We start from the raw sequence: 12,629 nt of genomic DNA on the forward strand, positions 1-12,629 counted from the left end.
AAGAAGGAATAACTGATAGAGAAGGAAACTTGAGGAGGAGGAAAGTGAAGGTCTGATATGGATGCAGTTGTGTCTGTTTTGGGTTGTTTTACCTAATACAGCCAATATATGTGCTCTTAGTCTGTTTTTGTGTATATGTAGCTTAATTAAAAGCTACTTTTTTTTTGAAGATAGGGTCAATAGGGAAATGAGTACAGGTAGTGCAACTTGTTTAGTCAAATCTAATGTTCTAATATCAAAGATTCATTGTACATAAACTTTATGAACCCATCTTTTAAGAGATTTTTTTTTTCAGAAGTGATTGCTAAAGCTGTGTATGTTTCTTTAAATAATCTGTAGGTATATTCAAAAGCATGCAAACCCACAGAAGACTGTGGGTGAAAGTGGTCTACAATAGGGGGAAATTTATTTTTAGTCTACAAGAAGCAATTCAGCATATTGTAACTTTTCATAGTCTGACATTTTGAGAGGAATCAAATAAAATATTTAATACCCATTTTTAACAAATTACTGTCAGGCTGAAGCACTTCAGATAAACTAATATTGTTACTTTCATACTAATGGCTGTTGTACTTCAGGTTGAGTCCATTTAGATCAACGTTCTGCCTAGCAATTTCTGCAAATGCATGCTTCCAGAGGAGTACAAACAGTATACATGATACTGCTCTGTTAAAACACTCCCAAGCCTCCAACTGCTTTCACCTTGGGGGATTTTCTTAATCCTTTGCAGTTTTAGTTGGCAATGCCCAGTGGACCTCTTTTATGTACTTGTCTCCCTTGAACCTTGCAAACTTCTTGCACCCATAGGATCCTTTGGGTGGGAATTCCATAGTTGTGCTCCCTATTTTGCATGAAGAACTGCCTGGTTTTTGTTTGTTTTTTTTTGAACTTGGCTCCCACTAGCTTTGTCTGGTGGCCTCCATGTCTCCGTGTGGACAAGTCAGTTAAAAGTTGATTGCTGTTACAGTTCTGTGGACTGCTGTCATACTCTTTCACCAGGTCGCTGGTCTCTTTTTCCAAGCTGACTGCTGAGTTGTTGCCTATACAGAAACTGTTCTAACCTCTGACCTGCCTTGTTGCTGTTCTCCAGATCTTTTCTAGCTCTAGTAGCATTTTAGCTGGGAGACCAGGAAAGTTCTCAAGGGGTGAGTGGGCTATGAATTTGAGGTGGTACAATGGACAGATACAGGCTCTTCAGGAAAGACAATCAGGGATGACAAGGAAGGGCATTGCCTTCCTTATGAAGGAGCAGCTCAAATGTATGCTGTACTTGTGTGAGACAAGATGACAATTTAAGATGAGAGTTTGTGGGTCAGCATCATGGGAGAGGCTGGTAGAGGTACCACCTGTTTAGTTTGTTACAGATCACCCTCCTCAGGATGGGGTTATGGACAAAGCTTTCTTTCAAGGCTGGTTCCCATGGAGAACTTTAATAATCATCCTGACATCTGCTGGAAGTCCAACACAGCAGGACACAAGCAAACCAGATTTCTGGAGAGTATCAGGGACAACTTCTTGATACAAGTACTGATGGGCTGCCTAGGTGTGATGCACAGCTGCATCTGCTGTGCCCTAAAATGGAAAAACTGGTTGGAGATGTAGTAATGTGGGTACCCTTGACTGCAGTGACCATGAAATAGTGGAGTTCAAGATCCTGATAGGAGTGAGGAAGGAGTAGCAGGGTACAGACCCTACAGTTCAGGAGAGCAGACTTTGGCTTCTTCAGGAAGTTGGTATCTGGGATCCCATAGGAGGCAGCTTTGAAGGGCAGAGGAGCTCAGAAAAGCTGGCAGCATCCTCTGATTACAAGAAGGGTCCGTACTGCTGCTCAGGGAACTCATAGCCAAGCTCCAATGCAAGCAGGCAGTGTGCAGGATCTGGAAGCAGAGGTGGGCTACTGAGGAGGAGTTTGGAAATGTTGCCTAGGCATGAAGGGATGATGTTAGGAAAGTGAAAGCTAACTTAGAGTTGATGCCTCAAGGGATGTCTAGGGTAACAAGAAGAGGTTTTGATGCTACACTAGTCGTAAAAGGCTGAGCAAGGAGAACATAGTTCTGTTGCTGAATAGAGCAGGTGATTTAGTGACAGGAGGCTTAAATAAGGCTGAGGTACTCGGTGCCTTGCTTTGCCTCAGTCTTCACCGATGAGGTATCCCAGACCACTGTGCTTGGTTGGGGGAGAGGAACTCTGAGCAGTGTTTTCGGATTGAGTAAGAGATTACTCGAGGAAACTTCACCCATATAAGTCCACAGGACCCACTGAGCTGCATCCAGTGGTGCTGAGATAATGGGGGAAAGTCTTAGCAAGGCCACTCTGTCATCTTTGAAAGGTCATGGAGAATCAAAGAGGTTTCTGATAAACTGCAGACAGGCCAAAAAGTCAACCTTGGCAAGCTATGGGATGGTTTGCATTAGCTGACCATTGAGAAGATGGAGCCAGGCTTTTCACAGCAGTGGATATTGGGAGAATGAGAGGCAATGGGAGTAGAGTTAGATAAGAGAGATTCAGCCTGGATATAAGAAGCATTCTTCCCCATGAGGACAGGCAGGCAGTGGAGGTTGCCCAGAGAGGCTGTGCAGGCTCTGTCAAACCTTGAAGGCTTTTAAGATGTGCCCTGAGCAGCCTGGTCTGATCTCACAGGTGACATCCTGCTTTAAGCAGGAGGTTTGAAAAGAGACTTCCATCAGTTCCTTCTGAGCTGAATTACCCTATGATTCTATAGTAATGTTTTCTGTTTCATTCTGTCTTCCTTTCTTAATTATTTTTTTTTCTTCTTTTAACTACTTTGTGTATTGAACTGATACTTTCATGAAACTATCATAAATTCAAAGTTTTGAATAATACTAGTTAGCTTGGTGCCCATAATTTTCTGTAAATTTTAGGGTTGTTTTCCACCATGTATATCACTGTACACTTATCTGTGTTCAATTTAGCTTTCTTATTACATAGTCGCTCAGTCCCATATGATCCTTCTGTCAGTTCATCTTTGCCAGCTCTTGTTTTTACTACATTGTATATCTCTGCACTGAGCAAACTTGGTGATCTTGCCACTTGCTCTCTTTTCTAGATCACTTCTGAATTTTGCTTACCAGCACAGACTTCATGAATTTGCAGTAACCTCCCTTCAGGCTGGAACAGATGGTTTGCTCCTGCCCTCTTTTTCTTTTTGATTGCCTATTTGTCTGTACCTTGACCTTCCATCTTGCCTCATTGCTGCTTAGTTAAAAGTTTTTGTTGAATGACTTCTTTGGAAATTACTCTGAAGTCCCAGTAGACTACATAAATTGGATTGCTGTTATCCATGTTCTTTTTGACTTCTTAGTGTTGAGTGGTTTTGGTTTTTTGTTTGTGGTGGGTTTTTTGGGGGGTTGGTTTGTTTGTTTTCTGTTTTTTTTTTTTTTTTTTTTTTTTTATGGACAGGGTTTACTTACCTGCAGGTAATACTTAGGTAACGCTGTAGATAAGGAAACAGAAAGATTTCTTTATTTGTTCTACCACCTCCTTTCCCACCGAAATTTTTGTGTTCTTAGGCCTCTTTTCTTTCAGCATCTAGTAATATATCAGGTGTTTGAATTTTCTGTTTTCCTGAGATGTTTTGATGTTTCCCTTGTTCATCTCTCCTCCTTTCCTTATTCTTTCACATGAATAGCTCTTTTTCCAATAGCAGAAACATTGTCTTGGTGCTAATATAGAGAAACATTTTATTTCCATAAAGCTCTTTGTGGAGCTAATATGACTTGGCGTTTTACCTTCTCTGTTGTGTAATCAGATTTTACATTCCATAGTAGTCCCAAATCTCAAGATGACTTATTTTATGTGTACGTGCATTTCTGTAAAAGAAATATTTATACACAGGAAACTGCAAATGTTTAAATAAATGTTTTCAAGGAAACATGAATTTTAATTCATTAACCACAGAGGTAAGAACAGAGGCTAGAGAATGTAAAAACCTATGCTAGACCTATGATCTCATGTTATTTATACACGATGTGCAACTTTATACCTTGAAAATGGATTATAAAGAGAGCTAGCTAGTTCTTATGGTCACTACCCATATTATGTGAAAATCTGTGGCATCTGTAATTATAAAGGTTTGATCCTAAAAGATAGTTAACTTCTGTATTTATGTCTATAGAATGTAATTCAAGTAAACCATTGAAAGATTTATAACTTCAGTTGGTTGAAAATGTAGGTTATTAATATTGTCTGCTAGCCAGGAAGACTTATGTTTCAAACAACCATACCAGGAAACTTAATGCATGTTAATTTAGAGTATTAGCTAATACCATATTTATTTATCCACAGGGCAGATTGACTCCTTGGGTTGCATTGACTATGTAGAAGTATTTTCAAGCTTTCTTTAGGAGTCTTTTGAAACTTGACACATCACATAGGTCAACGATGTCTAAATGTTAACTACTGTCAGTCACAAAGATATATTGTGTAATATAGTCTAAAACTAAATAGCAAAGAAAGAAAATTTTTTTCCCCTTCTACTTAAGGGGTGCTTGTTAAGGGAAAAAAGCTTTTGACATTTTGACAGTTTCCTTATGCAATGTATGTTGTTTTTTATAGCCACCAGTTAGCTGACTTAGTCAAATGCAATCAATTGTTCGTTGTATTTGCATTAAGAGCATGAAATTCCTTAAGCTGTGTTTTCAGTGAGTGTCAGCAAACCTTAACAAGATTCAAACTTTGCTAGAAATACTGCCTTTTAATCTGTATTTATTTGGGCATTAGAGAAATACACACGTATGGAAGTCATCCTCTTCTGTAGGGGAAGAGGGGGGTATCTCTTCAGATAGCTCTAAACCGAAGTATTGCTTTCAACAGTTACATTCAGCATCGTTAGAATGAACAGTAATAGTTTTTCCACAGTGTAACTTCTACAAATCTGTCCTGCTATTGAAGACTTTTGACTTGATAATAACTTGAATTTAAAACTGAGTCCCCCAGAAAATATGTCAAAACAAAACTGTATTAAAGTATGTTTGCTTCTTCCTCACCTGCCAAGAAATGAATCAAGTCTCTCAATGATTTCCCACCTCCTCTTTAACTTGTAATAAACCTATATTTTTGACAGGAGTTCACCCATAGATGCTTTTGCTACTGTTTATTTACATTAACTTTTATAGTGGGATCCCTAAATCTTGAGTTTTTAGAATATTTCTAGAAGGTTGTTTGTGTGGGTTTGGTGGTTTTTTTTAATTCTCATTATTGTAACTGCATATGTCTGCTCTTGAAATAGAACTTAAGATAGCAAGTTCTTTAAAGAAACAAAACACGAATATATTCCTATATGTTTTTACTTCCTTTTTTTCAGTAGATTTCAGTGGCTCCCTTGTAAAAATGTAACTTTACAATTTTCCTTGGTTTTAAGAGTTTATAGTCTGAAAATGGCTTATAAATAACACATTTATTGAGACTGTGAAGCGGCTCCTTTGTGTCATGCTGAGCATGAGTTAAGTGTTTGCAGGACGTAGGACATAGAAGGCGGGTAACGCACAGGACACAGAAGCGTTGCTGGAGTCATGTCTGTAGGCTTGCTGGCTGTGCAAGTTGTCTCCCAGGTGTTTTGCTTTAAGGCATTGCACAAGACTAACTTTATCTTTTGGAGTTCCAAGTAGGGCTTCAGTCATGTGTGAGAAGTAATGCCCTGGCAGCACTTGCCCCTTGAAAAAGGTGTCGTGGGAGATACTGAGTAGTTGGTCGTTTAGTGAATGTTGTCCACTCAGTGTGCTAAGACAAATTCCTGATGGAAGGAAGAAAGTCTGTGGGGAAACACATGAAAATTGTACTTTCCTTCCCCCCCATCCCATACCTAAAGTACTAGGTGCAGTGTTTTCCTGGGTCTCGTGAGTTCCCGAAGGCCTGTCTGGATTGTAGCTCCTCCCTTTCCCAAATGAGTTATCCCAACAGGACAGCTGAGGCTTGGCATCCCCACACTCTTCTCTCTGGGAGCCTGTCAGAGTCTGGTTAATCATTCAAAAATGAGAGCTCCCCCCCCCCCCCGCCCCGAGTACATAGCTTGCAGAGCAAAGAATTAAAAAGCTACTGTCTTACAAGCATAAATCTCCATGGCTGCTCTCTTTAACTTTTATTTTCAGGGTCCCTCACACCACTTCTGGCATTTTACTCTGTTGCATTGTGTTTAGGAGCAGCCTTCTTGCTTTTCTGATGTCAATATATTTGGGGTTAGGATCTCATTTGATCCTAAGCTTCTAGTTCTGGGAAGAAGCAAGCCAGCTTGAGGGGTGAGAATCAAGGAAGTATTTTCTTCCCAGTTGGTGGCTCAGCTATTGTTCTTACCATCTTTGAAGCAGCCCACCGCAAGTATCTAACTTTCACATTGTTTTGTTTTTCCTATTTGTCATGTTGAATGGAAGGGATTGTGATGGATGACGTGGTAGTGCATTAATACCAAAAAGCCTAGTATTATATAATGAGAGTTGCATATATGTGTATTGTACACAACTCCCTTGCTTTCCTGGACATGCAATGGAAGGTTGCATGCTGAAGAACATTCAGTGTGCAATCCCTATTTGAGTTAAAGTGGTCATTGATGGAATATTTTCTTTCCACTATTTTCTCTCTGGAGCAGCCTGGGGGGGTGGGATATGATATAAACGGTTCTGTAGAATTTCATGGGAAGAGGAATAATGAAGTGGGAAATCTAATTTCTTGCTTTCCCTCCGTCACTCCCTGTGTTCCCCTGTAGAGTAAAGATTGACCTGTCACTTCCAAGTTCAGTCATCCTAGGATATTGCTGACAGGAAATTCCTTTTCCTGGTTTTTGTTCTTCACTGTGGTCTCCAGCTCGCTCAGGTTGCTTGCGTGATTTTTTTGAAACTCTTACCTTATATTTAGTGGTATACAATATTGCGTTTTCTGTTGTGAAGGTTTGGAAAGCTTTAACGGATGGTGGCTTTAGCTTTGACTCATACATAATTGTCCCTTTAATTAACATAAAGGATATAGAATAGGTGTTGGGTTGCGATCCTATGTGCAATTCCTAGGTTTAGAAGGGCATAAAGCTTTTGCGTTGTTTAGGTGTGGTGTTTAAAGTTATACCACAAACTGATTTCATGTTGTGCATTTAGGCAAGAAGTTGAAAACTGTGACCATGTAAGGAAATGTTGGCTGTTATTTTATGTCCTAACAGAATTTTTTTTTTCTTGCTTTGAACATGTAATAGAGGAGTGGTTGAATGGCATTTTTTAGTATGTGCCAAGACACAAGTATAAAGTGAATTCTTCTGGACACATCTCACATCATGCTTATCTGTCTCCTGAATTGCAGTAATGTTCTGAGTTTGTTGCTATAAACAAGTAAATGTTCTCTAAATGCAGGCTGGCAATACCGTGGTGAGCTGTTTGTTGAAAATGTTGACTTAACCCAAGTCTGCTAGAGGTCTTAAGTTAGTTTGACTTTCTAGATCAAACAGTATGAAAGCTGTTTTCCATCTTCTTCTTCCATGTTACACCTCAGCCTTTTGGAAAAGCAAAACATGACAGCTTAAAACTGCATTTTATACTTTGGTTTTCAGCAGTTTGGAATGCTGATTGGTTGATGGTTTATAAATAAAAATGTCCTTTTTGAGATACTTTCCAAAGCTTTTAAGATCTGAGATTGAATCTCTCTGTGACTTTGAAAATGCTAAATGTTCTCCTGACTGCTACCACTGTACATGTGGGGTTTTTCTGCTGAAGTTCAGCCATGAGATAGTGTCATATCTGTCTGTAGGAGTTTTGTTTCAGAGAGGGAGAGAGAAAAAACTCCTCTTCCTTACTTTCACAACGAAGTTTGAACAGGAACCTGCTTTAGTCCCAGCTTTGAAGCTGTTTTCCTCTCTTCCCTTCTCTCTTCCTTACAGGCAGTTTTTTAAACAATATGAGGATTTTCAGGAAGGCTTTTGGCTGTGCCAAATTCTCGGTGTATGGAAAGAAGCAATGTCAGGAATATGTTTTGGGTGACTTCCTCATTTTCTTAAGTTTTTTTTTTTCTCTGAAAGGTAGAAGACATTACACAGGGCTGCTGTGTGCTTAAGAGAAAATATATTTAAAATTCTCTATAGTCTTGTTACAATAATTATTTTCTACATTGTGAATAAAATGTGTTTAAACTAATTTGCATATACATATAACAGTTTCCTTTTTGTTTAAGCATTATAGGAAGAATTCTTGTTGTATTTATGCTTGCTGACTTTCACTGCTATGCAATGCATGCATAGGGTCAAATACAGGTCTGATGACCACATTTAATGCCTGTCATTAGTCTTTATTCTGAAAACAGGATTTACCACTTTACAGGAATAAGACATGCACAAGTGGAGTAGGAGGCAGCCCCAGTGTGAGTTCTAAGAAGGTGCTGGTTAGAAAGAAGTGTAGCACAGGAGCAGAGCGGCCACTTCATGGACTTTGTTGTAAGAGAAGTAGGTTTAAGAATATGAACCAAAAGATAAAATAGTAAAATAGATCAATAAATAGAAAAAGTGGGGAAGGCCTTAAAGAGGAGGGAGAAATCATTCTCCCAAATTAGTGGTATAGAGTCCAGAAGACTTGAAAGTTGGAGAGAAGTGGACTTAGTTGCCAGTGAAGTTGCTTATGTTTTTGCAGTACAGAGCTCTGCTGGACACTAATATTCAATCTGAAGCGTGTAGGAGTGTTAAGTCACTAATAAGCCTAAGTGTACTTCAAGTGTGGATAACTAGTAAATTTAAAGTTCTTAATGTTATTGGAAGGACCATATGGTAACGTGTACAGGTGGGAGCATACATTCCATAGAGTTCTGTGTTTTCTTTGATTTAGATTATTGGCATGAATAAAAAGTTAACCCTAATAATAGTCGATCTACCCCACTAAAACTAGCTCTATATACAGTAAACCACCAAAATTGTTTATAAAGTGAAGTAAGAACATAAATCTAATTTGTCATGTTGGCAGAGGCAAAGTATTCCAAATAATATAATTAATGACATGGGCAGAGCTCTGTTTTTGCTTTTTATTTTTAGAACAATAATAATGTATTCATTCTTTAAAATTGCTCTCTGCTTGCTATATGGAATGAAGGTAGTTACAGTCTCTGCTTTGTGGCTTTAAAATCTGAATAGATGTAATATTGGAAATGCATAAAAGGCCCCAGATGACTAAATGAGACAAATGGGTGTTGCAATGTGTTAATGCATATATAAGCTTTCAACTTACACAAGATCATGTTTTAGCTAAATGCCAGTACATGAAACAATTCGTTTAAGAGCTCTGTAGGAATGCATACTTTACTTTTCCCCCTGCCAGAGAGTTGCTTTTCAAGCCATACTAATAAGATATATTTAGTTTTTGGTTACTAGCCAAATTAAGTTCTTCCTAAGTTTTCTTTGCCAAAATTCAAGTTAGTCTTTTTATTTTTCTCCTGTTAAATCTCAAGCCTTGGCACTAATTTGGAAAAATTCCTAGCCAGTATTTGCTGGTGACAGATAGGTATTGTTATGCACACCTACACTAGTCCTGGCACCCTTGCCTGATGTTAATCCCCATCACTTTGGTAAAAGGGAGCCTACAAACTGGCCTGCCACAAGAATGGGAACTGCACAGCTTTTCTTGGGGCTGCTCTAAGAGAAACCTGAATGATGATGGCATTTCACAATATGCTGGTGGTGTTCCAGCTGGGTGCCAGTAAGTGTGTCCTGTTTTGTTTGCTAAGCTTCATTAGTAACTGTGATTCCCCCCCCCCCCCCCCCCCCCCTTATTTATCACCTTAGGACAAGTTTAGGTTTTCTGCAGGCATTACAGCACTGGTCAAATATATTCATTCTACTTAGGCATCATAGATGTTTTTCTGCCAAATGAGAATGTTTCTGGCATCTTGCTGACTGGTTTAGAATTAGTAGTCTGAATTGCTTTAATGGGTGTTTCACAGAACAATTTGAAAGTCATTCCTTCCTTCCAAGCTTAACCTTTGCAAATTGAATGGGAAGATGGCTGTGTTCATAGCATTATGAAATTAAGGTTTTTGTGTAAACTTGTATAAAGGTGATCAATATTTAAAATTCCCCAGTTCTTGTGCAAAATTTTTTGCTTTTTGTTCCCAATGGTGGAAACAAATACAAAATTGCTAGTCAAAGAAAACAAAAGGTTTTCATACATCTGTTAGTGAAACAGCTGGTTTTAGTGCCCTGTGCTTATAGAACTTGCAAGAATCCATCAAAGAGCCTGTCTAAAGCTTTGTGCTGCATCTTGGTAGGTCGTATCTTATCTAGATACAGAAGTACTGTTTTCCTACTCTCCAACTATTGTTGATGTCAGTAACTACTATTTTAGGACTCTGCTGGTGGTTCTGTCTGCATGACCAGCTTTTATGGATTTAATATGCTGACTAATTTATATTCTTGCAGTATTAATGCAGCATCACAGTGCTTAAATGTTAAGAATGTTAAGAATTACCTTTATTCAGGCAACCTAAATTCTGCCAAGGTCCTTAGTTTTGATAATCTTAAACATTAAGAGGGGGAAAGGGATAAGCAGGGTGTTTTAGGTGAAACCAAGGCAGCTTATATTCTGAAATTGCATTTGGACTCTATACAGTGTGGGTAGACATTACTCAGAAAAGTGAAGCTTTTTAGTATTTTACAGTCTTGAAGCTACAACTCTACCTAGCTCTTTCTGGCATGACAGAAAATACATCTATATCATCAGCACCTATAGCAGGGGAAAGCCGCAGTATGTCTTGTCATACAGCATAGTTAGTTTGAACACCCTAAACTGATACTGAATTTTTGTTGTTGTTGTTTATTCTCATTTTCTTTTACTATCTTGTTCAGCCCCCAAACTGACATGACAGGAGGCAGGTATACTAAAAATCTGTTGATTTTCATGACAATTTGAATTGATATAACTTACCTTAGCCTTACTTGGTCAAGTTTCCAGATGACAGCTTTTAAATAGGTTTAAATACACTGGGGGAAAAAAACCCCCACCCTTTAGAGAATTTTTCTTGCATGTGTAAGTTTTGCATACTTTACGTTGGAAGACTTAGGCCAGTAGATATGAAGTATCACCTTTCAGATCCAGCCTGTTTTCTTGCACTGGGACTCCTGACACTTTTCTGTAGCTGAAGCCAAGTGGGTAAGAGATGAAGTGCTGAAGGCCAGTGCTTTGGCGTGGGGCCAGCGGGTGGCACTCGGCCCAGGGACAGTCTCTGCTGTGTCTCTCAGTGGCTGCAGAAGAACAGCTTCTGCTCCATGGCATCACCTACCCTGGGTGTAGAAAACCTAGTCAACGGACGGCTTGGCAAATTGGGAATTGTTTTGCCTAGCCCCTTTCTGAAGCACTGGGGTGGCTGGCCATGGGAGGTCTCTGCTGCAATGAGGGCTTAGGTGAGCTCATTTAGATCTCTCTACCTCAGAAAGAACCGTAGGTTCCTCCTTGAGGTACTTCGGGCACAAAAATTGGTTGGTCTTAAGCACGCTTATTGTATACTTGTTTATACTTACACTGGGAAATTACCTTCTTTTTTTTAATGAAGATAGAAGTTTCCTGAAGTTGATTTAGCTCAGTATAGAAGAGCTACAACATAGTACTGTCCTGTTAGCATTAGTGGTGTTGGCAGTAGATTAACTGTGAGTGTTCGCTGCATCTCAGTACAACCACACACAGCATAAGCTGTTTTGGAGAAAAGTTTAATAACTAAGTATCTTGCATAAGAAATTTTGAGTAGAACAAAGCCGAAGAAGAAAAACCATATCAGACAATCCTCTTCATTATTCTCGGCAGCTTGCAAAAATAGGTCTGTTCAGCTTAGTAAAGCATGGAGTTACATGTTCACAATTCAGAGTTCTGGATTAAAGAAATGTAGTTCTTGTGGATTGAACGCCAGGTAAAAATTCTAAACTTTAATACAGTTTTCTGTACTTAATTCGTATGTCTGTGTTACGAAATTGGGCAGCTCAGCTGCTTGGCACTTTGATGGCACTTGGATTAGTCATGAAGAGAAGTCAGTCTTTGGACATTATATTTTAGCAGCTGGTTTATTTTGTATGTAAGACATTGCTGTGTTTTGCTTGATGAAGAGCCCACCAGTGGAATGCTGTTACATCATGAGACATAACTTCAATTAGTATCAACTTCTAGAATGACACTCAAATTAAATATTAACATTTTCTATTCTTTGAGTAAGTAAACAAAGGACTCTGTTTTAATCTCCATTCTCTGCAAGGACAGATAAAAGGGGAACCTGTATTTTGAACAGCAAAAGAGAAAAAAAAAAAAGCTTCACTACTCAATTGTCTGTTGATTTAGCAAGGTCAGAAAGATGTTTTTTGGTTGGTGTTTGATATTTTTCAAATTATTTTTAAATTAAAAAATGTTAGGAAAGACAACTTTTTGCTGGAGACACTGTATACTGTGGGGTATCAGAAGAGGTTAAACTCGGTAACGGCTCTTTCACGAGGAGAGTTGGGAACGTTGCAACTTTTGACAAACTCATCTTTTTTTCCTTCCAACATGTTCTAAATTATTAGAATAAATGCAGTGCCTCTTCACAATTTGAATGTCACTTTCTTGACACTGTGCGGTTGAAATCCTATTAAACTCGCTGTGGTCTGCGACTTAAGTCTTTACCTGTGTAGGACAAGT

General features: G+C 38.8%; 1 protein-coding gene across 3 annotated transcripts in view; it reads left to right on the forward strand.

Annotated features, from left to right (window-relative positions):
• The window catches only part of USP25 (ubiquitin specific peptidase 25), a 92,805-nt gene that overhangs the window by 39,826 nt on the left and 40,350 nt on the right, over positions 1-12,629 (forward strand). The gene's annotated exons all lie outside the window — the stretch shown is intronic.

This window comes from Aquila chrysaetos, chromosome 7 (assembly GCF_900496995.4).
Source record: "Aquila chrysaetos chrysaetos chromosome 7, bAquChr1.4, whole genome shotgun sequence".
Taxonomy (NCBI): Eukaryota; Metazoa; Chordata; class Aves; order Accipitriformes; family Accipitridae; genus Aquila; species Aquila chrysaetos.